General features: G+C 38.3%; 1 protein-coding gene and 1 pseudogene across 5 annotated transcripts in view; one reads left to right on the top strand and one right to left on the bottom strand.

Annotated features, from left to right (window-relative positions):
• Nucleotides 1–21,469, bottom strand: part of vari (MAGUK p55 subfamily member vari) — a 767,475-nt gene that overhangs the window by 436,565 nt on the left and 309,441 nt on the right. The window lies entirely within an intron of this gene.
• Nucleotides 1,174–20,747, top strand: LOC137239234 (rac GTPase-activating protein 1-like; annotated as a pseudogene).

Genomic DNA, 21,469 nt, shown 5'->3' with positions numbered 1-21,469 from the left:
TAGGTGAGGTTGACAATTGGGTTTGGAGAAGCTATATATTGCGCTGGCAACCTGAAGGGTTGCGCTACACAGCCCCTTGAATCTGGTATTTTAGTCGCCTCTTACGACAGGCATACCTACCGCGGGTATATTCTGACCCCCTAATCCGCTGGGGGTCCTGGCGTCGTCACAGGCAATTAGCTTGACATTGTCCTGGAACTCCCTGCATCGGTGTAAGATGGCGGTGGACCAGGGTTGTCTTTCTTAACCTAAACGGCCTTCGTAGCGATCGCGGCCTCGATCCCCTTCCACTGTTGTTTCGGGATCATGCCATCTTCGCTGCTCTCGTCTATAATGCGCATGATCTGCCGACCCTTGGCAATTTCAGCGAAAGACCGCGTCCAGCCTCCCTGCGTCTTGGCCCTTTTTGGTGCCGTGGGGTTGGATTCATCCATGGACAGCTGGCGTTTCGAGGTTTTATCACTCTCGACTAAAACTTTTAAAATTACTTGAACTAAAAACAGTATTTGCCGTGTACGGACGTGTTTTTACTCGAGCTCTGTGCCTTTGATTTTCGTTTGCTCTATCTGTTTAATTTGTGTATTTCTAATTACTAATTGCAAATTTAAAATTGAAACAATAAATTTTGTGTAACACAAATGCATGAAATTATAAAACAATTTGATATTTAAACAATCAATTTATTAATAAACGATTTGTGCTTGATTCAGCCTCTCTTGTTATTTTTCCAACGTTGTTACATACGTAGTTCGATTTGTCTAACTTTAATTTACTCCCAATTATGCCTTGCCTTTGTGGAAATAAAGTTGAACGCACTCAAAGCAGTGTGCAGTGTGAGAAGTGCAAAAAAGTTTATCACTTGCATTGTGTTGTTGGCACTTTGGCTGCTGATTTGGATTATTTCAAATGCTCTGTTGAAATTTATATTTGTGGCGAGAGTGCGGCTGCTCATCGTGATGTTGGTCTATCTCCGCGTAATGCTCTCGCCGTACAACAACAACATCATCAACAACAACAACAGCATGAACCCCAAATAAATTCTGCAAATGATAATGAGCTACATCAAGTGTTATCAGCTATTCTTGCCGAACTGGAAAGTCTGCGAGCAGAGCAGGCCGGTGCAGTTGCGTGCATGCACTCTCTGCAAGCAGATAAAACCAGTTATTAGGTGAAATGGAACTTGTGCGCTCTGAGCTTACTAATTTATGCAAGCTTTACGATGAAAGTGTTGCTGGTGCGCTTGCCTCGTTCTCATCACAGCTCACTGATCTGCGTCATATTGCGAGCAAACACAGAAACAAAAACAAAATCAATAACAAAAACGAAAATGTGAGTAAAGGTAGAGCAAAGAATGGTAGCAAAGATAATTCTGTCAAGGCAGTCGATGCCGGCAAGCAGAATATCCGGGATAATGGTGCTCCAATTGTCGAATTGAGCAATAATATGAAGTCTATTAAAGTGACAGCTGATATAGTTTCGGTCGCAAAGAGTGTTGTTGGCACTGTTGACAGTATCAATGCCTGTAAGACGTTTAATCCAATCTATAGCATAGCTAACTCTGCTGTAGCTGACAGTGTTACCTAGACTATCTCTCTATCTGCTGTTTCCTCTATGCACGCAGTCGCGCCGTCTAACAAGTCAACTTATGCTAGTCGCATAGCCACCCCATCTGATAGTAATACTGATACTATTCGTGTTGCTACTATTACCTCTGCGCCTCTTACTTCTATTCCCTACAATCATAATAACACGGTGCGGGTCAATAATGGCAATGAGGTAAGGAGCATTAGGAGCATTTATGGCCGTAATGAAAAAGCTGAGCTCGAAGTTGTTGTTAAGAAGAAATGGCTGCATGTTTCCTCTTTCAAACCAACTGTCTCTGAATTGAACGCCATTGATTATGTTTCGAAGTATGCCGGTGTTGACCGGAGCCATTTATCCTGCCGTAAATTAATAAAAAGTGGTGTTCCGCTGGATAGTTTATAGAGCGTGAACTTCAAGCTTGGAGTTACTACGGCCTTCTATGACAAAATTTTGATTCCAAACGTGTGGCCGCCCGATATTATTGTTCGGCCATTTCGTTTCTTCCATGGTAAATTCAGTGACATGTAGTGCAATTGGATCTCATCCTAATAATTATCTTAATGTTCCTGTTAATGTGGATGATACCTCCCTCAAATGCTACTTCCAAAATATGGGTGGTATGCGCACAAAATCTAAAGAAATTCTGTTAGTAACGTCCCGTTTGGACTATGACGTATTCGTCCTCGTTGAAACATGGCTGAATATTGACTTTTTCGACGAAGAGTTTTTTGATCCGTGTCTTTTTCATACCTTTCGGAAAGACAGGGACTCTGTAAAGACTGGGCACCGGAAAGCAGGTGGAGTTCTTATCGCCATAAAAAGAAATCTACGCTACTGGGAATATCAACTTTCACACAATGATTCGTTAATTGACCAACCCTGTGTTCGCATAATCGGTTCCGCTGGATCTATATTCATTTGTGTATCTTATATTCCACCAAATAGCGCGGAAAGCTTATACAACTCTCACATTGAAAACATTGTTTATATTTGCTAACTAATTGTGATGTTCATTTTTGTATTCTCGGGGATTTTAAGTTACCCGATTTTACTTGGTTAGATCTCCAAAATAATGGTATTATGTTTCCGGCTAATGTTACGCGTACTCTTTACATAAATTTTATAGATCGCCTCTTAAGTTGTAATCTCATTCAAATTAATATTGTATTTATTGCACTTGCTAAGCTTTTATATCTTGTTTTTGTTGATGAGAATTCGATTTTTAACCTCTCTGAAAGCATTTTTCCGTTGTGGGAACCTGATAGGCATCATGTTCCGCTCGTCTTTACCCTTTTTATACCTTTCATGAAAATGAAATGGTATATTAATTTCGTCACGAAACCGAAAATTGTAAGTCCTTAAAGGAAAATAGATAGACCCACCATTAAGTATACCGAAATAACCAGGTTGAAGAGCTGAGTTGATTTAGCCATGTCCGTCTGTCCGTCTGTCTGTTTGTATGCAAACTAGTCCCTCAATTTTTGAGATATCTTGATAAAATTTGGTGAGCGGGTGTATTTGGATGTCCGATTAGACATTTGTCGGAACCGACCGGATCGGACCACTATAGGATATATCCTCCATACAACCGATTTTTCAGAAAAAGAGGATTTTTGTAATATCTTACCCAATTTAACAGGCTGAAGCTTCAAACTTCACCATATACTTTCGTATATTACACATATTGTTGCCTGAAAAAATTGATGAGATCGGTCGTATATATAGTATATATCCCCCACAACCGATTGTTCAGATAAGGAACTTTTCGTAATTACTGCCCTATTTTAAGAGCTAGAGGCTTCAAATTTCAAGGAATGCTTACGTGTATAGCATATATTGTTGTCTGAAAAAATCATAAAGATCGGTGGTATATATAGTATATATATGGTGGTATATATAGTATATATATATAGTATATATATATATATATATATTTGCAAATTTTAGCCCAATTTTAACAGCTAGAAGCTTCAAATTTCACCGAATACTTACGTATATAGCATATATTGTTGTCTGAAAAAATCATAGAGATCGGTTGTATATATAGTATATATCTCATACAACCGATTGTTCAGATAAGAAACTTTTCGCAATTTCTACCCCATTTTAACAGCTATAAGCTTCAAATTTCACCGATTGCTTACGTATATAGCATATATTATTGTCTGAAAAAATCATAGAGATCGGTTGTATATATAGTATATATCTCATACAACCGATTGTTCAGATAATAAACTTTTCGCAATTTCTACCCCATTTTAACAGCTATAAGCTTCAAATTTCACCGATTGCTTACGTATATAGCATATATTGTTGTCTGAAAAAATCATAGAGATCGGTTGTATATATAGTATATATCTCATACAACCGATTGTTCAGATAAGAAACTTTGCGCAATTTCTGCCCCGTTTTAACAGCTAGAAGCTTCAAATTGCACAAAATGCTTACGTATATACATATATTGTTGTCTGAAAAAATCATAGAGATCGGTGGTATATATATTATATACTTCATATAAACTGTCAATTTTGCCCATTTTTTACGGCTAGAAGCTTCAAAATTCATCAAATTTCATCAAATAGTTACGTTTACGTCATATATTTTTGAAATACGTGATTCGTAGTCATAGTTTTTACATGCAGACCACAAAAAACGTGAAGCTTTGCATCCTCACACAAAGAACCTACCTATTTTTTATTTTATATTTATCTTAAGAATCGTTTAGATATGTTCAAATTTCACCAAATGGTTACGTGTATAGCATATATTGTTGGCTGAAAAAGTCATTGAGATCGGTGGTATATATAGTATATATCTCATAAAACCGATTGTTCAGATAGGAAACTTTGCCCAATTTCTTCCCCATTTCAACAGCTAGAAGCTTCAAATTTCACCAAATGCTTACGTGTATAGCATATATTGTTGTCTGAAAAAATCATTGAGATCGGTGGTATATATAGTATATATCTCATACAACCGATTGTTCAGATAAGAAACTTTGCGCAATTTCTTCCCCATTTTAACAGCTACAAGCTTCAAATTTCACCAAATGCTTACGTATATTGCATATATTGTTGTCTGATAAAATATATATATATATATTATATACCCCATATAAACTGTATTTTTTTGCCCCATTTTGTACGGCTAGAACCTTCAAAATTCATCAAACTTCATCAAATAGTTACGTTTACGTCATATATTGTTGAAGTACGTGATTCGTAGTCATAGTTTTTACACGCAGACCACAAAAAACCTGAAACTTTGCATCCTCACACAAAGTACCTACCTATTTTTATACTCAGTTGAGCAGAGCTCACAGAGTATATTAAGTTTGATTGGATAACGGTTGGTTGTACATATATAAAGGAATCGAGATAGATATAGACTTCCATATATCAAAATAATCAGGATCGAAAAAAAATTTGATTGAGCCATGTCCGTCCGTCCGTCCGTCCGTTAACACGATAACTTGAGTAAATTTTGAGGTATCTTGATGAAATTTGGTATGTAGGTTCCTGAGCACTCATCTCAGATCGCTATTTAAAATGAACGATATCGGACTATAACCACGCCCACTTTTTCGATATCGAAAAATTCGAAAAACCGAAAAAGTGCGATAATTCATTACAAAAGACAGATAAAGCGACGAAACTTGGTAGATGAGTTGAACTTATGACGCAGAATAGAAAATTAGTAAAATTTTGGACAATGGGCGTGGCACCGCCCACTTTTAAAAGAAGGTAATTTAAAACTTTTGCAAGCTGTAATTTAGCAGTCGTTGAAGATATCATGATGAAATTTGGCAGGAACGTTACTCCTATTACTATATGTACGCTTAATAAAAATTAGCAAAATCGGAGAAGGACCACGCCCACTTTAAAAAAAAAATTTTTTTAAGTAAAATTTTAACAAAAAATTTAATATCTTTACAGTATATAAGTAAATTTTGTCAACATTCAACTACAGTAATGACGTGGTGCAACAAAATACAAAAATAAAAGAAAATTTCAAAATGGGCGTGGCTCCGCCCTTTTTCATTTAATTTGTCTAGGATACTTTTAACGCCATAAGTCGAACAAAAATTAACCAATCCTTTTGAAATTTGGTAGGGGCATAGATTTTATGACGTTAACTGTTTTCTGTGAAAATGGGCGGAATCGGTTGATGCCACGCCCAGTTTTTATACACAGTCGTCCGTCTGTCCTTCCGCATGGCCTTTAACACGATAACTTGAGCAAAAATCGGCATATCTTTAATGAACTTAGTTCATGTGCTGACTTGAACTCACTTTATCTTGGTATGAAAAATGAACGAAATCCGACTATGACCACGCCCACTTTTTCGATATCGAAAATTACGAAAAATGAAAAAAATGCCATAATTCTATACCAAATACGAAAAAAGGGATGAAACTAGGTAAGGTAATTGGATTGTTTTATTGACGCGAAATATAACTTTAGAAAAAACTTTATAAAATGGTTGTGACACCTACCATATTAAGTAGAAGAAAATGAAAAAGTTCTGCAGGGCGAAATAAAAAACCCTTAAAATCTTGGCAGGTATTACATATATAAATAAATTAGCGGTATCCAACAGATGATGTTCTGGGTCACCCTGGTCCACATTTTGGTCGATATCTGGAAAACGTCTTCACATATACAACTACCACCACTCCCTTTTAAAACTCTCATTAATGCCTTTAATTTGATACCCATATCGTACAAACTCATTCTAGAGTCACCCCTGGTCCACCTTTATGGCGATATCTCGAAAAGGCGTCCCTCTATAGAACTAAGCCCTACGCCCTTTTAAAATGCTCATTAACACCTTTCATTTGATACCCATATCGTACAAACATATTCTGAAGTCACCCCTGGTCCACCTTTATGGCGCTATCTCGAAAAGGCGAACACATATAGAACGAAGGCCCACTCCCTTTTAAAAATACTCATTAACACCTTTCATTTGATACCCATATCGCACAAACAAAGTATAGAGTCACCCCTGGTCCACCTTTATTGCGATACCTCGAAAAGGCGCCCATCTATAGAACTAAGGCCCACTCCCTTTTAAAATACTCATTAACTCTTTTCGTTTGATGCCCATATTGTACAAACATATTCTAGGGTCACCCCTGACCCACCTTTATGGCGATATCTCGAAACGGCGTCCACCTATGGAACTAAGGATTACTCCCTTTTAAAAAACTCATTAACACCTTTCTTTTGATACACATATTGTACAAATTCTAGGGTCACCCCTGCTCCACCTTTATGGCGACATCTCGAAACGGCGTCCACCTATGGAACTAAGGATTACTCCCTTTTAAAATACTCATTAACACCTTTCTTTTGATACCCATATTGTACAAACAAATTCTAGGGTCACCCCTGGTCCACCTTTATGGCGATATCTCGAAAATGCGACCACTTATACAACAACCACCACTCCCTTTTAAAACCCTCATTAATACCTTTAATTTGATACCCATATCGTACAAACACATTATAGAGTCACCCCTGGTCCACCTTTGTGGCGATATTTCGAAACGGCGTCCACCTATAGAACTAAGGCCCACTCCCTTTTAAAATACTCATTAACACCTTTTAATTAGTTAGTACAAACATATCCTAGGGTCACCCCTGGTCCACCTTTATGGCGATAACTCGAAACGGCGTCCACCTATGGAACTAAGGATTACTCCCTTTTAAAATACTCATTAACACCTTTCTTTTGATACCCATATTGTACAAACAAATTCTAGGGTCACCCCTGGTCAACCTTTATGGCGATATCACGAAACGGCGTCCACCTATGGAACTAAGGATTACTCCCTTTTAAAATACTCATTAACACCTTTCATTTGATACCCATATCGTACAAACGCATTCTAGAGTCACCCCTGGTCCACCTTTATGGCGATATCTCGAAAAGGCGACCACCTATACAACAACCACCACTCCCTTTTAAAACCTTCATTAATACCTTTAATTTGATACCCATATCGTACAAACACATTCTAGAGTCACCCCTGGTCCACTTTTATGGCGATATTTCGAAACGGCATCCACCTATAGAACTAAGGCCCACTCCCTTTTAAAATACTCATTAACACCATTCGTTTGATGCCCATATTGTACAAACAAATTCTAGAGTCACCCCTGGTCCACCTTTATGGCGATATCTCGAAACGGCGTCCACCTATGGAACTAAGGATTACTCCCTTTTAAAATACTCATTAACACCTTTCATTTGATACCCATATCGTACAAACGCAGTCTAGAGTCAACCCTGATCCACCTTTATGGCTATATCCCTAAATGGCGTCCACCTATAGAACTATGGCCCACTCCCTCATAAAATACTCTTTAATGCCTTTCATTTGATACGCATGTCATACAAACACATTCCAGGGTTTCCCTCGGTTCATTTTCCTACATGGTTATTTTCCCTTATGTTGTCACCATAGCTCTCAACTGAGTATGTAATGTTCGGTTACACCCGAACTTACTTGTTTATTTTATATTTATGTTAAAAATCGTTTAGGTATGTATATTTGTTCATTATATATTTCTTATCTTATACATCCGATTATTCGGAGATTACGAACGGCATAAGATTATTGTTCAGCCCCATTCATGACAGGTATGAAGTCTTCGGCACAGCCGAAGACAGTCCCATCCTTACTTGTTTATTTTATATTTATCTTAAAAATCGTTTAGATATGTTCAAATTTCACCAAATAGTTACGTGTATAGCATAAATTGTTGGCTGAAAAACTCATTGAGATCGGTGGTATATATAGTATATATCCCATACAACCGATTGTTCAGATAAGAAACTTTGCGCAATTTCTTCCCCATTTCAACAGCTAGAAGCTTCAAATTTGACCAAATGCTTACGTGTATAGCATATATTGTTGTCTGAAAAAATCATTGAGAACGGTGGTATATATAGAATATATCTCATACAACCGATTGTTCAGATAAGAAACTTTGCGCAATTTCTTCCCCATTTTAACAGCTAGAAGCTTCAAATTTCACCAAATGCTTACGTATATAGCATATATTGTTGTCTGAAAAAATCATAGAGATCGGTGGTATATATATTATATACCCCACATAAACTGTATTTTTTTGCCCCTTTTTTACGGCTAGAACCTTCAAAATTCATCAAATAGTTATGTTTACGTCATATATTGTTGAAGTACGTGATTCGTAGTCATAGTTTTTACACGCAGACCACAAAAAACCTGAAACTTTGCATCCTCACACAAAGTACCTACCTATTTTTTATTTTGTATCTTTGTTAAAAATCGTTTAGGTATGTAGATTTGTTCATTATATATTTCTTATCTTATACATCCGATTATTCGGAGATTACGAACGTCATAAGATTATTGTTCAGCCCCATTCATGAAAGGTATGAAGTCTTCGGCACAGCCGAAGACAGTCCCATCCTTACTTGTTAATATTGATTCCATCCCGATCTCTTCGGATTTAAGTATCCATTCTTTTAATTTTCGGTCAACTGACTTTAGTGAACTAAATAATTCTTTCGGTGATATACCCTGGGAAACTATTTTGCAGTCTAATGATGTTAGTGTCTGTTTCGAGATTTTCTTGGGGACGTTGGCTCAGGTTTTTTCTGATAAGGTGCCTCGGCGAGTCCCCAAAATACATAAATTACCCTGGTACAATATTATTCTCAAAAAGTTGAAAAACAAACGTAATAAATATGAAAAATTGTACAAGGCAGATTCTTCGAATTCTGCTCTTAGAGAACAGTATTTAAACAGTGTGAAGGAGTTCAATGTTCTTGATAAATTTTTATATAATCGGTATATGAGTAAGGTAGAATCGGAGTTGAAAGAAAATCCAAAAGCATTTTGGAATTTTATTCGGTTTCAGCGCGGGGTCTTCCAATATTCCTATTTGCATGAAGTACAATGACAATTGCTCACAGTCTCTAAATGACACTGTTGAATTTTTTGCAGAATTTTTCAAATCTAATTTCGAAGATGAAGTTACTATTCAGGATACCCTCCACTCTAGCTCATACTTATTTGAACGCATAGATTTCGGTTCACTGGCATTATCTGTGCAGGATGTCAGTAAAGATATGTGCATGTTAAAGCCTTCGCTAAAACGTGACCCTGATGGACTTTGTGCATTTGTTCTCAAGCACTGTAGCTCAACTTTATGCATTCGTCTTTGCTACATATTTGATTTTTCTCTATCTTCTGGCTTATTTATTGCCAGGTGGAAGTCCGCGTCAATCACGCCGATCTTTAAGTCTGGAAATAAGAATGATGTCTCTAATTACAGACCCATTGCTAAGCTTTCAGTTTGCTCTAAGCTTTTCGAAATAATTATTAAGGAAAAACTTTTCTTTGTTGTTAAGAGCATTATAGATCCGCGCCAACATGGGTTTGTTTCTGGTCGCTCTACAGTCACTAATTTGGCTTCTTTTTCGAACTTTTGCATATCAGCCTTTAAAGTCGGTTCGCAGGTGGATAGCATATATACAGACTTTTCCAAGGCATTTGACAAGGTGTCTCATCAGCTTCTACTGAAGAAATTGGAGTTCATTGGTTTCCACTCGGTATTCTTGAGTTGGTTGAAGTCTTATCTGTCTAATATATCCCTTTGTGTTGATATTGAGAATTGTAAGTCGCACACTTTTGTGGCAACCTCTGGGGTTCCTCAGGGTAGTATCCTTGGGCCGCTCTTGTTCGTTCTCTTTATCAATGACATTGGTGCTTGCTTTCAGTTTTCCAATTTTCTACTTTATGCTGATGACCTGAAGATCTTTCGTAGGATTGATGGTCCTTCAGATGTTTCCATTTTGCAGCGTGACCTGAATAATCTAGTTGACTGGTGTAATACTAACATGCTCTACCTAAACGCTAAAAAATGTTTTCACATGTCTCTCTCGAAGTGCAGTAATTATTTTGTTTCACATTTCTATTTAGAAAGCAGTCTCTTTAATGCAGTCAATGAATTTGTTGATCTTGGTGTTGTATTTGATACTAATTTTTCTTTTGTTAATCATATCAGTTATGACGAAAGCTTATAGAAACCTTGCTTTCCTGCGTCGTTATACTAAGGACTTTAAGGGTCCCTATACCAGGAAGACTTTATATATTTTCTTGGTTCGCTCAAAGCTCGAGTATGCTTCTGTTATTTGGAACCCTATTTACAGCTGTCATGCGGCTAGAATTGAAAGGGTTCAAAGGAAATTTGTTCGGTTTGGGCTTGGATCTCTTCATTTCGAGGACACGCTACCTTCTTATGTGTCTCGGTGTACGTTGATTAACCTACAAACCCTGCACTCTAGAAGAACCCTGCACGGGCTTATGTTCGTGTTTGATCTCGTGGTAGGTTTGGTAAACTGCCCTGACCTGCTCGGGAAAATCACGTTCAATGTGCCCAGTAGATTACTTCGTTTTTCCCTACCTTTTTATGTGGCCTCTTTCAGAATGAACTATGTCCTTTTCGATCCTATTCTTCGCTCTCTAGCAGAATTCAATAAACTTTCGAGATGGCTAAATATTGATTTCTCTCAGTCGAGGGATGTTTTCAAGTCCCAAATACTTTTGCATTTACATTTAGATATTTAGTTTAACTTTTTTCTATTATTATGCATATACTTTCTTTTGCTATTATCAATGCATATTATAATTTTTTACTTTTTTTTATAATTTCTATATCTAGTCTGTAAGATGTAAATCATAGACTGAATAAACTGAATATGAATATTAATAAAAAATTAAAAATATATAATAGTTTAAAAAAAAACTAAAAAAAACACGCTTTTATAGCTAACCGAACTAGATAATAGAAAATAATTTTCAATTAAAAAGAGTTTATATAACAGTAGTAGAAGGTCAAACAATCATTCATAGTTAATCACTTCAAAATAAAATTATAATAAAATTTAAGTTATTAACAGAATAATTAATTTCACAGTTAAAAGCGTGGGGTGCTTGATATTGAATGTTACAATCATTCTATTGGCAACTATCTGAGAGGAAAGATATGAAATGTAGTCAAATGCACCCCACGGTTTTTAATCTGAATTAAATTATTCTGTTAATAACTTAAATTTTATTATAATTTTATTTTGAGGGATTAACTATAAATGATTGTTTGACCTTCTACTACTGTTATATAAACTATTTTTAATTGAAAATTTTTTTCTATTTTTTAGTTCGGTTAGCTATAAAAGCGTGTGTTTTTAGTTTTTTTAAACTATTATTTTTTATATCCGAATCGTGTTCGGCTAAGCGCGGACGCCTTGGTATGACCACATGCATCCTTCTAGGACAAGACGATCTCCCACCCCATAGATCATGAGTTCGGGGTCGCCAGAGTCTCGGCTGTTAATAAAACAGGATTCGCCACGTGAAGGTGAGGTTGACAATTGGGTTGTAGAAGCATTTATAGCGCTGGTAACCCCTTAAATCAATTTGGTATTTTAGTCGCCTCTTACGACAAGCATACCTATGTTTTGATAGTTTAGCAACCTTTTCGTTTTTCATTTTGGTTTTTGCTGGCTCAAGATTAAAAAAGAAACCAATAAAACAACATGTTCGGCTTTTGATGCCAATATATTTCGGTTACACTCCGGTAAGCGTCCTCAGGGCCACTAATGACACATAAAACATAAAAATATTGATGAATTTAATATTAACAAATTTGTACAAAATAATTCCTTCACAAATAACACAATTTTGTATACACATTTTTGTGACGTCTACACCGTCTAATAAGAGTGGTCCTACTGTCTTTACTCTCCAGTAACTACCTGTACAAATGAGCGATGTGGCCTACGTCCGTTTTGTAGTTCATTATTTTGTATGTGGGAGTATTTATTATGTGCAGAATTTCCAATATAAATCTTTTGTTGCTGTGATTTTCTTGTTAGATGTTACAGCTCTGTCGAAATCTGGTGAGTGGCCGGTAGCAACACACTGTGTCATTATTGCTGTTTTTGGGTAACTAGGCTGGGTGCGAGATAAAAAACCGTAATCACTGTTGTTGTTTTGTTCGTTTCAAAGTTTTACATATTTCCCTTCTTGACGCGTTTTCAGTGTTGTTTTCCGATGCTTGCAATTTTTTCTTCACATTTTATAAAAGATTTATTGTATTGTGTGTAATGATAAGATTTGATATTTTACAATGGTAGCAATTTGTATGTCTGTCTAGTATTTCATTCATTCGTTTTGAGAGATATTTTAACTTGATTTAAGTTTCACCAATATTTAGATACATTTTGAAACCTGTTAATTAATTTGTTTTAGTTTAGTTGTCATAGTTCTTTTTTATTTTTGCATACTCCATCTTTTGTTGTTGTGTCGGTGAGTTTATCCCCTAGTTCTGGAAGCGGATGAGCACGAAAGGCCACTGAGCGCGATGATAGGGATATCATCTGAACACATTTAAAACTGCTGCAGAAATTTTTGTGGTAAGGAACCGATTTTATTCTAGCCAGGGACCATCTAATTAATTTTTGAGGAGATTATAGTTTTCATGTTTATACTAACTTACTTAGTTGGCGAATAACAGTTTAAACAGCTATGGCCGTCCAACAAGGCGCGCCTAGCCATCGAAGCCGCTGCATTTTAATTCGCTGTACTACGTTGATGTCTGCGTAAAGTTTGTTCAGCTCATCATAAAATCCACTTTGGTACTCGCCGTCGCCAACGCGTAGAGGTTGAAGAGGTTTCGAAGAACTTTTCTCTCGAACACTCCCAGAGCCGCTTTATTTGATGTTGTGAACCATGTTCATGCTTCTACACCATATAGCAGGGCGGGTACGATAAGTGACTTGTAGAAAGAACATTTTACAATACTTTTCAATTGCCTATCTAGTCCAAAGTAGCATTTATTGGCAAGAGTGATCCTTCGCGGGATTTCAGAGCTGATGTTGGTGTTAATGCGGGTTCCCAAATAAACAAAATAAAGTCTTTTACAATTTCGAGATTATGGCTGTCAACAGTGCCGTGTTTGCTAAGGCGCAAATGCGCTGACTCTTTCCTCGATGACAGAATATACTTTGTTTTGTCCTCATTCACCATCAAATCCATCTTTTACACTTCTTTTACCAGGTTGAAGTATGCTGAACTTACGGCGGGGGTGTTCATACGCCAGCAATTGCACGCTTTTATAGAATATTACGTGTATTTTTTTTCAAGCGAGCTTGAAGAAACCGCTTCAACTAGCTAAACAGTTTCATTATGCCAAAACCGTACAGATGGTGGAGGTTTATCAGCTAATTGTTACTTTTTTTCGCTGCTATGACATTTCTACTTCTAGCGTATGTTTTTGACACTCAACCAGAGAATTACAAAAACAAAATACATGAAATGCGTGTGTTTGTTTGTATGTATGTCACCCTGCCGCCACGCTGTTATTTTTGTTTATCTGCACATTCGTATGTTCATTTCATTCGCTCGTTCACAATAGTGCCCTATTTTTGAATATGCAACACTATACAACACTATAAATCAGGTCGACAATTACCTAAGCGGTTTCAACTGAAAGCGCTTAGCCAACTCAACTCGATTACTTTTTATTGTTGCTTTCCATGCAATTCGGTAAGCTAGCTAGTGTTTTAATTGTACTAGTTAGCAACGAAATACAGCTATTGTTCCAGAGCGGTTAAGTTCTGCACTAAGTATAATTTTCTCCAGCATCAAATTAAAGAAATCGCACGATATAGGGTCACCCTGTCTGAAACCTCTTTTAGTTTCGAACGACACGGAGAGGCTATTCCAATTCTGACTGAGCTGATGGTGTTTCTCAACACCTTTGTGCAGAGCAGTATAAGTTTTGCGGGGAAACCAAATTCAGACATAGCGCCATATATATATTTGGTGCTGTCGTAGGCATCTTTAAAATCGACGAAGAGCTCAAGTGTGTCTATTTTTTTTTGCGGGTTTGTTCAAAATTTGGCGCATTATGAAAGTCTGGTCGATGATAGATTTACCAGATCTGAAGCCGCACTGATAAGTTCCAAACGGCCGATTCACGGTGGGCTTCAATCCCTCGCACAATATGCTTGACAGGGCCTTTTATGCGATATTAAGAAGGCTCATTCCGCGACAGCTGGCGCAGTTTGCAGGATCTCCTTTCTTGTGGACGGAGCAAAGAACACTTAGATTCCAATCGTCGGGCATGCACTCGTCCGACTATATTTTGCAAAGAAGCTGATGTATGCGCCTTACCAACTCCTCGCCGCAGTATTTGGATAGCTCCGCAGGAATTCCATCAGCACCCGCGGCCTTGTTATTTTTTTAATGTGGTTATTGCTATTCTGACTTCGTCATAATCGGGTGATGGGACATTAATTCCATCATCATCGATTGTGGGATCGGGCTCATCATCCCTGTGCGGTACATCACTGTCTCCATTTAGGAGTAGCGAAATCTAAGCACTCTCTGGACATCGTTTACGAGGTCGCCGTTAAAATTCTTACATAAGTTTTGCACGGGCTTATCGAATTTTATTAAAATTCTTTTGCATTCTTCGTCGTACCAGTTGTTTTTCCGTGGTTTCCGTTAACCAATTTTTTCTTCGGCGGCGGTACAATGCCCTATAGATACAGTTCTTTATATTAACGGCCAAAACAATAAATCTTAAATGGTTCTCTTCAACCGAAGTCCTTCACTACTTCGAAGTTATGGCTACCAACATTAACGTGATTGCCAAACGGTGATTTTGAAGACTCTTTGCTTGATGATACTTTAAATAATGTAGATCTCATTTCAGATAGCCTAGCTTATTACAAAGAATAAACAGCATGTGAAGAACTCAATGTAAAATTTAAAATTGACAGATAATTATTGTAGGAAAAATAAAAATTGAACATTGACAAATAATCAACATTGGAACAAAAAGTATTAATTATCATTCTTCAATTTTAGAAGCAACGTTTATGCGATAAAACCCTATAACTATTATGCCCCTTGTTAACATTAATACAAAACACGTACTTTCTAATTGCTCAATCTTCGCCTCAGCATTATATAGTTAGCCGGAATAATTTCTATTCTAAGAACTAGCAGCCCGTGTGCGATGTTGCTCACAAAGCGGATGTTTATTGTGTTACAAAATAATAACAAATTATACGTGAGATATGTTATTGATATTAGAAAAGAGAATTACTCTAAATATATATATATGGTATTTATTTAATTCTATAACTTAAAGTACTTCAGAATACACTACATTTTTAGTTTTTTTATCTGAAGTAGCAGTATAGTTTGATTCTGAGGGTTCCCAGTTCTCGATATTGCAACATACAACTGCCCATGAGTGAAACATTCTGCACGCAAGTCAATACTAACATTGTGGAAAGTTTGGCCCTGTGATTTGTTGATTGTGACTGCAATGGAAACTGTTCGGCCGGGGTGCGTCTGCTCCTAAATCGGTGGGCGCACCGGGGCCGATCTCAGTGGGAATATGGCGTATTGAATAAAGAAATAGACAAATAGGCGAGAATTTCTCGTTATAATAATATGTTTTATTGAATAGAAGTAAAATATTTTGGTGACAATATTACCTGACTGTATTGTAGAAACACGGCAGAGATCGCTGGCGGCAGATGCATATATTACGGCTGTTGAAATCCAAGAAAGCGGTTGTATAGCAAGCTACAACCGTTGACCCGCAAAATCCTGCGTTTTGGAGGGGAAAGGCACACACACATCAACCCCGACATGCATATGCATGATTGCTGCCAAAAAGCACACATGCACGTGCATGTACATACATGTACATGCATGAGGGTGATGGTGTGGGTGGTTATAAATTAAGTCGAGTATCGATTTGCAGAGTTGCATTGGGGGGATCGCAATCAGGTGCGGAAAAGTTAGGCATCCTGCCTAAACATGCCGGCCCCCCTTGCGATACGCAACATCGTTTTCCGCCAATGACCTCCGCTGAAACGAGAAAAAATGAATATAAGACTTACACACTAAACTTAATCTAAATGAGGAGTTCGTCTGCGACACAAAATGGCCGGGAATCCTTTCCGACTTGCTTAGCATGCCACCTGAGCTAAGATGAAAAAATTAGCGGTTATGAACAGTTAGAAGTGAATATTTCTTGCCATTGGTTTATACGTAACTCTAATATATAGAAGTTCAGAACGTGATATATGTATAATCGATGGCCAGTAAGGCTGGACGAAGAGGCCGAGGTCTCCGTTCCAGAATGGCACCATTTTTTGTTATTCTTTTTTTTTTTTTTTTGTTCCGGATGGAGGCCGAGGTCTCCGTTCCAGATTTGCGGTTTTTTTTTGGTTGGACGAAGAGGCAGAGGTCTCCGTTCCAGATTCGAGGGTTTGAGGTTTTTCTCGGCTGGACGAAGAGGCCGAGGTCTCCGTTCCAGCGTCTAACTTGTCGTATCGCTCTCAAGGCAACTGTGGCATTTTATGGATGTACAGGGGCGAGCGGCCGTGAGGTTGGTTGGGTGAAGCGGAGGTGTTTTATTACAAAACGTATGTTAAAATAGATGAATAAAGCGAGTTTAAAACGAAGCGTAGGGGCCGACGAAGGTATGGATTTAATTTTGTGCGACAGCTCATGACGAATAGCGAAAATCGTAATTAAATTCGAAAGTGTACCAACTGCCGGTACTTGCATGCAGATTGGCGATGCGTTCTCCACGACGCGTTCTATCTGCACGTACCATTCTGAGACTGCATGCAACCCTGTCGTGTATTTATTGGTTAGCTGACAGCTGGTATGGTGAGTTTGTGGCGTGCGAATATATAGATATATATATATATATATACATATGTATTTGCTTGCCCTTGAAAAAAAAACTAGGTCACTGGGGCAGTAGCACACTAAGCCAGTAGAAAAAGTTGACTTTTTCCAATTTCGGGACTTTTTCGTGTCGGGATTATTTATTTTCGGGACTCAGATTGTTTTTGCACCGAGCCCTTATAATGACTTTTTGTGATATTTGTTGTTGAAAAACAACAAGTCCTGCCCCCCAGCCAGAAAACAGTACCCAAAAAACCGAAAGGGTAAAAAAAACAACAAAAAAAAATTTCTTTGTTAAAAAAATGTGGAATTTGTTTGCAAGATGTTTTTTTTTGTTCCACATGAGTAAAAAAATAGAAAAACACGTCAGTCCAGATTGTGATGTTTTGCGGTTTTCGGTACTGCTTTTGTGTATTAATTTTCGGTATCCGTATTTTTTCTTAGTATGACAGCACTAATGAGAATGCTATTATCGTGTTGCGGGTTGCCATCTCGTGGAAAATTATGGTGGTTATGGGTTTCTACCCGCACATACCTATTGGTGATGTGTACTTATAAGGATTTATGGCAGCCCTGATTCCTTTTGCTATGAACGCGTAACCGGGACTTGGAGGACCCGTTACTGGAAGGTTGTGGTGAGTACATGCCTTCTACTTCTTTGTCAATATTTATGCGAAAGGCAACGTGGAACCAAGTATAAGAAAATTATAACGCATTTTAGTAATTTTCCCAATGGTTGTTCTCCACTTTTTTTCTTTTGAGTTTGAAATGGAGCCAATGCAGTATATTTGTGACGGTGGAGGCTGGGGACGAGGAGCCCATCCAGGTAGTGGCTGATGTGCAATATCCGGAACGGCGGAGGGGGTCCTTCGTTTGTCACGCGCCGGAGGAGCTTGTGCAGCAGGCGGTGGCAGAGGGATTGCGGCGCGTGAACCCCTGTATCCTCCGTGCTCTGCTAACGCCGATAATAGTAAAAATGCGCGGGAACACCATCGCCTGGTATGGCTAGTTTTACGCCAGCTATGAGGGCGTATTGTGGTTCCGCCGGCCACCCCACGGTTCACCTCCGCGGGGTACGTTCAACTGCCGCGTGTGCAACCGAGCGCTACCGTCGTTTTTATCACTAGTGGCCCACTTGAATGGGCATATGAGATTTTATCCCTATCGGTGCTGGGAGTGCCCAAAAAAGTACACTTCATCAGCGTCGCTCTCCCTACACAGAAAGCGGATTCATCACCGAAAGTGTCAGTGAGATGTGGAGACAAAAATATATAAATGAAGTACCTTGTTTGTTTTCCTTTTCTCAGTTTAAATATTAACAATGAATTGACCTTTAAAGAATTTATTTTATTTTCTTAGGTGGGGGGGGGGGGGGGGGGGGTTTAAGGTGTGGTGTGGATCATCGTGGTCGTCCTATATAAGAGAAAATGAGTGCTTGGACATTGGACAGAGGCGTCGAGAAACGAACCATTTGGTGGTCGAGTTGGCGAACATGGCAACTCTTTCGTTTCTCGTTCCACTGTCAGTATGTATATGCAATGCTGTGGTGAACTTGTAAACCCGTACGTGACGTGTGAGAAAATATATGACATTTCCATTGGAAAAAAAAAAAACGCACGCGGTAAGTATGTCGTAGGTTAGGTTTTATTTTAATTTCATTGTTGAATTTTATTTCTCTTTATTAATGAATTTTTTGCCTTTCTATTTTCCTTTTAGGTGACTGGCGGTGGAGATGCCACCTACATACAAGTTTTAACTGACGGCACCGCGGAGGAAGAATTTCTACGTGTATTACGTTTACAAGAACACTTTCGCCAAGAGTGCTTGGAGACAGCAAAAGAAGCACAACGCATACAAAAGAAATTAGATGCCGCACTCGAATCAATGGCGGATTTAGAAACGAAGCTGTACCATGCGTGCCGCTTGCTTTAGGTTGAAAGCAAATTAAGACGTGAAGCAGAACATGAACGTGATGAATGATATTAATTCGACAGGGTCATTTCTATCAGATTTTTCAATTACGCAATCCGAAGATGATTTTCTAGATGTACGCCCATCAACAAATGATGTACGCCAAAAACATCGTCCTTCATTGCCTAAAAATATAATACCATCCGTGGGTGGTAAGCGTTCACGTGTTAGTGGTGTTGGTATGCCGACAACTCCTAGTGCAGCCACAAGGCGTTCTACCCGACGTAGTGGCACTGGTGTAAAGCAATATACACTTGATGTGGCGCCTGGGTCAGATCGTATTTGTACTACTACCAAAGTAACTATACCACAAGATGGAAATGGTGCTATACGAGCGGAATCAACAATTGAATCTATGCCTGCTGTACCGATTACAGCAACTTCAGCTTTAGATAAAGGTGGCAGTCCACAAGAAGCTGGTTGCTCTACGCCTACCCGCACACCATATAAAAGGTGGCACTGCACCACCAGTAACACCAATGACAGCTATCAAATGTGGACCAGGTGTTAATGTATGTTCGCCTCAAGTGTCAGGCTTACGCGGGCAACTAATGCGTCAGCACAATTTTGCTTCACGTACCTTTATACGTACTGATACCTGCGCGCATGGTAAAAAAAAATTTGTTTTGGTACAGTGGGTGTACGCTGTCGAGATTGTTCGATACGTTGTCATGCCGATTGTCGTTCGGCGCTAACAGTAAGCTGTGTGCCACAATCAGGCACACCCACATCCAAAAGGGCTATCTTAGCGATTATGCACCGAACGTGTCGCCGATGATACCAGCTCTCATTGTACATTGCGTTAACGAAATTGAGTCGCGCGGACTCAATGAGGTTGGTATTTATCGTGTGTCGGGTTTGGAACGTGAAGTTAAAGCACTCAAAGAGCGTTTCCTACGCGGCAAGAACACCTCATCTCGCTAATATTGACGTACATGTGCTATGCGGTTGTGTTAAAAATTTTTTGTGTTCCCTACGCGAGCCGCTTATACCCACTAATTTGTGGAAAGATTTTTGTAATGCAGTGCAACAGCCATCTGAAGCTGAAATATAAAAGGACCTTTTCAAGGCAGTCGATGCTTTACCGCAAGCAAATCGTGATACTTTAGCATTTTTAATATTACATTTTCAGCGTATAGCTGAATGTCGTGAAGTATTAATGCCCATCGATAATATTGCGCGCGTATTCGGGCCAACTATTGGCTACTCATCGGCAGATCCTGATAGGCATGCCATTTTCACAGAAGTATACATGCAATTTACAACGATGCAGAATCTTTTGATGATATCTGGCGATTATTGGGGTCAATATGTTATTTTGGAAGCAGATAAAGAGAATACACAAACAAATGGTTCAACGAATACGATTACGCGCACTCCTAGTCGCAACAAGCGATGCATATTTTGCTGAATTGGATTATAAAGAAGTTGCGGAACACATAAAGAGGGTTACGAATCTGATGTGGAACCGCCAGAGGTTGAAGAAGAGGAGGTATATATCTCCGAATAAAATACCGAGGTATGCCAAATGGTTATTAATATAAAAATGGGTTTAGGAATCTTATGCACCAGATCCAGAAGATGATGATGAGCTTACACTCGTAGTACTTCAAGTCATAATACTGATGAAGATTCGCAAGAGCGCCAAGTAATCAATTTCAATCCAAATGCAGTAAGTAAGAACAGCGACCTTCGGGGAGCGTTTTATTTATTTTTTTTTTTTTTATTTTTTTTTTTACTGCAAAAACAACAACATAGGTTCCTATTGGGAGAGGCCTGTGCAAAAAGACTTGATGGCGTCAGTCAATGATTCCAAGTTAAAAACGCTTTGTAGTTCAGATCAAAATTTTATCTGTCATACAGCAAAACTTTTCGTACAAAATGTATCCGTCGATACACACGACTTGCGTTTTGCTTGGGTAGCGTTCTTTTCATCTACAAATATTCGTACTGGTACAGAACTAACATGGAATTACAATTATGAAGTTGGTGTTGTACCCGGTAGAGTTTTATACTGTCACTGTGGCGCACCTAATTGTCGCTTGAGACTTCTTTAAGAAAACAATTATTTGATAATTAGTTGTAAAATTCAGTTTCTTTGAGTGTGTGAAAAGAGTAATAAACAAATTAAAG

Source organism: Eurosta solidaginis, chromosome 2 (assembly GCF_040869045.1).
Source record: "Eurosta solidaginis isolate ZX-2024a chromosome 2, ASM4086904v1, whole genome shotgun sequence".
Lineage (NCBI taxonomy): Eukaryota > Metazoa > Arthropoda > Insecta > Diptera > Tephritidae > Eurosta > Eurosta solidaginis.
Note: the sequence above shows the minus strand (reverse complement) of the source record. Positions and strands in the feature narration are given on the sequence as shown.